Here is a 6000-nt window from a genome sequence, read left to right as displayed (position 1 = left end):
TTTTTCTGACTTTGATAGCTAGGTTTTGCGTTTCGTTCTTGCTTGTAGCAAAAACTTAAGTCAAGTTAATATATATATTTTTCAAAGAAAGGAATTGGTTTCTTATATTTTATATTATATTAAATAAAGTGTACAATAGTTTTAGGACAAAATTAATTTAAAAGCTATTAAATTAAGTATGGGGCAGCAGGCAACGCGACTTTTTAAAATACTTTTCACTAAATTTCGTTCCCGATTTATCTGTAAAAAAGAATGACGACTTGTTAGATATTTTAGATAAATAAATATAACATCAATTTTTAAGATAATAACTAAAATATTATTTAAGCAGTTCCAAGCCAATTTAAGCCTTTAAATTTTAGTGCCAAATTCCATTAAGTTACAAAATGTCGATAGAACTGGAATGATTATTAAACTGCGGAGGGACATATGTTCTCTCTGTGTGTTTTACCGGCTTTACAATGGTGACCTGGTGCCCACGTCACCATTTCTCCATCGCACCACTCGCCGAAGGATGAAGTTTTATCCACATCAGCTGGACTCGTGGTGGTCTCCACGGTTCGGTTTGCACTGACGTTCTTGCCACGAATCGCCCACGAACGTGTACGATGTGGAATGAGCTTCCTCCTGAGGTATTACCGGAGCGATATGACGTGGAGCTCTTCATAAAAGGTGCCAAAAGAGCTCCCCTTCAAAGCTGGCGATGCATTGGCGACTCCTCTGGTGTTGCAAATGTCCATAGGCGGCGTTGACTACTTTCCATCAGGTAGCACTTCCGCTTAATCGTTAGGTTAAACAATAAAAAAAGAACTGAATTATATAGATTCATCGAAGAATAATTTAGTCGCAGTCACCGTATCCAATTGCAGTAAACCCTATAATAAAATAAAAATATTATAAAAAATAATAACCATTTGCCGTTACGGGTCAGATTATACTCTTAACAAACTATGCATTTTAAAGAAATGTGTTAATAAAATTAAAACGGTACCAGTCTACCAGTACTTCGAGTACCTCTCCATTACAGGGTCTAGTAGACCTCAAACGTTTTAACAAAACAAAAACCATTGACCCGCAAAAACGACATCCGAAATGACTTAACCGTGCTCTAAGGGCCCGAACTTCGCGGGATTTCCCAATAAAACTCTTTAATTATTGAACTTTTGCATAATCTTGAGGAACTCAGAAAAGGCCTTCGCATTAATATTTTTGGGTAGATTTTATTTGTAATTTAATCGAGTTTCGGGGTTTAAAAGTTGATAGAATTAATTGAGGCGGATTGTAGAGCACGTAATGGGTCTGATTTTTATCCGTACCTTAAATTGTACTTACCGGACTTAAGTACTTTTACTAAGTTTACTCCGTAGACTTCTAGAAGGATTTTGTTTCAATTTCAATATTCAATACTGAAATTTCAATATTTCGTAGATTATTTAAATCGTGGAATGATTTCTAAAATATTTACGTTTTAAGTTTTAAGAACGTAAGACTATTTTTTTCAATTCGCAAATTATCAGAATAGACGTCATATAAAATGTTCCTATGGAGTCCATACATTAGTGATCGAGTCTATAAAAAAGAAAATCTTTTAAGCTAACCAACATTATTCTTCACAATATGGAGGAGCTGTCATAACTCATAACATTCAAATATTACATATTATGGTGTTGTTAGCATGGTTGTAGACTAAATGAAAGCTGACAAGATCTCCCTGAACAAAGCTACCTACATAACACTATATTGGGCTAATACTGAATGTTTCCGTAGTATATTATGACGTCATAAGTCATGGGGAAAACGTGACTTGTTTTAGGTCATGCAACCTATTGTACCTTAGAACAAAAAAGATATACACATAGCCCTTGTAGCAAATTTGTGTAGTACATACAATATGAATTATGTCGATTGCGTTCGGAGTGTACGTGATGTGCGTAATTGAAATAAATTATTACTTGCATTGGAAAAAATATTGTGTGGTTAAGTGGGTAAATATAGTTCACTGACATTGACATTAAAAGTCTAATCTATTATACGTCTACATTTATAAAATGTACGATGGTATTTATGATCGCATAAATGCAAATTGCTTCAACTACTTCTACGAGGTGTTGTCGTCACTTTCTGGTCTGAGGTAAGTATTTAATTTATTTCTTTCAATTTTTGGATTTTTCTTCTATGTGAATATTCTGTATATAATATAGAGTGAAAGAATTTAATTCGAATATGATACAATTATTATGAAATATACTTAAACTAAATTTAAAATAAATAGAAATAAAAATATTTACAGTAATCCAGGGGTTCCCAATCTTTTGTAACCCGCGGCGCAGTTACAAATTTAATATTCTTTCACGGCGCCCTGTGCCCTGTCCTAGCTAACTATTTGAAGAAGACAGTCGAAAGAAATAGGTAACTACAATAATAGTAGTTACCTTAGGTTGATCGAAACGAATTTAAAACACCACAATATGAAATTGTACAATACGTTATTATAAAATAATTTAAACGGAAAACAACAAGAAAGACTTGAGGATAACAAAAATAAAATACGATATTTATTCAGTCAAATCAATGTGAAGGGTGAGCTAAGTGATCTTCGCGCAGTTTTTCAAAGCGGGGAATATCACTTGACACTGCTATTCTCATTTCTTGCTCCACATTGATCCGATATTTGTTCTTTATCACAGCTACATCTGAAAACCCAGGTTCACATAGATATGATGTTGCAAACGGATTGAAAATTTTTAATGCTTTGGATGTTCAATTTGGATATTCATTTTGAATCGATGACCAAAACGCCAATATTTGTGATATAAAGTTAAGATTAAAACTACTTCGCAACAATCCGCTACAAATATGTATGATGGTATATATTTTAAACCATGCAGTATGTACCACCCTCCCTCCCTCAAAGGATGCATGCAGATGCAAAAATTAAAAATATACACCACCATACATACCACCACCAACACGTGTTTCGCTCCAAAACGGAGCATCATCAGGGTAAGTTGACTCTACGACGGTTAATCGCTAAGCGATCCTTAATAATCCTTAATTAATAATCCTTAAGTAATGAAGTAGTTTTAATCTTAACTTAATAGCATGGATTTCCGCAAAGTAACGCCTGATACAATTAACAATATTTGTGGTGTCCAATGATTAGAGGATCGACTCACGGCGCCCCTCTTTACTTTCTACGGCGCACCAGGGCGCCGCGGCGCACACTTTGGGAACCCCTGCAGTAATCTATATAGAGTTAATAAATAAGTAAGTAAATCATCATAGAATTTCGTAATACATTTATTTAACGTTGCATTTAAAATAGCGCCTGATTTTATTACCATTAACTTTGTTTCGTATGTTTTTGCCATGGAGATAAAAACAGGCGTTAAAATAAAATGCTATGTTGTGGGGTTTCTTGTATCCTTTATTTTAAATAGCTTTCCTATATTTAATGTTAATAATTTAACATTAAACATAGGAAATATAATTTTTTAAATGTAGTTTTATATTTATCAGGCATATGTTATATATAAAATTCTTGTGTCACAATGTTAGTTACCGTACTCCTCCGAAACTGCTTTACCGATTTTCACCAAATTTATATGCATATTCAGTAGGTTTGAGAATCGGCTACTATATATTTTTCATACCCCTAAGTGATAAGGGTTATTCACTCTTAACATTTTTTTATTTATATGGCAACACAACGTTTGCCGTGTCAGCTAGTATATTATAAGTTCTTATTAACGCATTTTTTATACACCATATCATAATGGAGTGCGTGAATTTTCAATCTCTTTTGTACTTAGTTTTACCCATCGCCCCTTGAAATATTCGGTCAAGTTCTGACTGGCGTAAACGGATGATCGTAAAACCAAGGCTGCGTTCACATCGCCTCTCAAGTCACGTTCCATGTAAATGGTTTAACTGACGTCAAAACATGGGGAATGCTTCATGTGTGAATTTTGTATGGCTTATGGCTTGAGTTATGAACCGCGCAGTTATCATAGGACTTGTATCGGGTCAGGGTTCAACCTCGGGCTTAGTTTAATTATATATGTAGATTATGTAGGTATAGCCTTACATGCTATGCATATGTACTCGTAATTAAAATAAATATTATTTTTGTTTTTTTTTATGCTAGCTTTTACCCGCGGCTTCACACGCGGTCAGAGATCAATAACAATATGAAACTTCTTCGGGAACAGTACTTTTTATCGGAATAAAATGTACCTATCCTATGTCCTTTTCTGAGCCCCTGGCTGAAGTAAGTGGTCAATAACAACAAATACGAACATTTAAAAAAAATTGAAAACATAAATGAGGATCGCCATATAAGCAACTGCTATTTTTTAGGCGGTTTTCGCTTTATTTATTGAACTGTAAAATGTACACAGTTCAAAGTATTTACTTCTATGACTGTCATGATAAAAAAAATACTCAAATTAAAAATAAATTAAAATGTCACTGTCAGTGTAAACCCTTGGTATGCAAGTTCGAATTTTAATAATTTTATCTCATTATAACAAGGATTCGATAAAAATAATTATTTGAAGGTACAAATGGATCCAATTAACTTTGCCGGCCGACCACCTCAATTAACTTTAATTTGGTATACCTAAATTAGATTGTAATTTTGCGAATAATTTATATGAGGCCTCTTCCTGGTTGCGTCCTGTATCCATTAAATAACAATAGGCCGGATCTAGCCAAAGTCGGTCTTATGTGTTGCTACTTGCTACCGAAACGGACTAAATCAGAATGTCTCTTAGTTCGCGTCATACTACTAATAACATAACGCTACATAGGTGCTGCTATAAAAAAAGATAATTTTTCTAAAAGTAATTGTAGCGTAAAGTAAGTAAGTATACTACTTTTGAAGGTGGTAGAGCCCTTTGTGTTTCGACTTCGGCGGCACCACCGCCACACCTATTTCTACCTAATAACAACAGTGTTAGGCGCTGCTGTGTCCCGGTTTGAAGGGTGTGGTAAGGGAGACATACTTTTCCGAGGCGTTCCATCTTAGTCCTCAGGGGTAGCAGCGCATCTGTGGCCGACCTCAGGTAGGATTATCTAATCCTATCTGGGATTGATTACAGATGGCCATGGGCGGCAGTAGCCACTTACTTACTTACTCTTTGACCTCTGACTCTGACTCTGAACAGACCTCTGATTTTTCGAAATTATGTGCGTATTAGAAATTAATTATCACTTGCTAAAACTGTGAAGGAAAACATCGTGAGGAAACGTGCATACCTGAGAGATTTAAAGAAAAAGCTCAAGGGTATGTTAAGTCTACCAATACGCACTTGGCCAGCACGGTGGACTATGGCCTTATCCTTCTCAATCTGAGAGGAGACCCGTGCCCTGCAGTGGGATAGTAATAAGTAGTAAGTGGGTTGATGATGAAAAAGTATATAATATGAAACTCAGTCCTTCGATTGAGGGGTCATGGTACATAATAAAACATGTGTGAGAAAAAAAGAAAAATATTGTATGTGACAATTTGTAAGTGCCGTTGTTGGCCTATACAAAAAAATATATTTCATGTGCGTCATCGACGCCCGTAACTCCGTCCCCTCTTAAATACATTTTTATCAGTATTTTTTAAACTAACAAAAGAACATCTTAAAAAAGTAAAAAAGACCAATGTAGACAAATTTCCTTTCAGTATAAAGCTAGATTGTGGATAGGGGCTAGAGCACGAACCTATTTTCCTTGATACTGATTTGCTATTCCCCCAATTTCCGACAAAAACGTGAAAATAAAAATAAAAGTGAAAATACATACAAAATACTGATATTATTCAGTATCTGATATTTACGAAGTGTTGGCAAGCGGTCTATGGTGTAAATCAAAATAATGGGAGTTTGTAACAATGAACACATAATATGATGTTTTTTGAGTTCATTGTTTTCGACCTCACTGCAATGTCTGTGTTTATGTAGCTCTTTGAAAAAGGCAGGAATAATTCTCTAAGGTTTGCATTATATAAAA

This window comes from Epargyreus clarus, unplaced genomic scaffold, assembly GCF_041222505.1.
Source record: "Epargyreus clarus isolate Ecla_fem2 unplaced genomic scaffold, WU_Ecla_fem_2.2 ptg000032l, whole genome shotgun sequence".
Lineage (NCBI taxonomy): Eukaryota > Metazoa > Arthropoda > Insecta > Lepidoptera > Hesperiidae > Epargyreus > Epargyreus clarus.
This window is presented reverse-complemented; position numbering follows the sequence as displayed.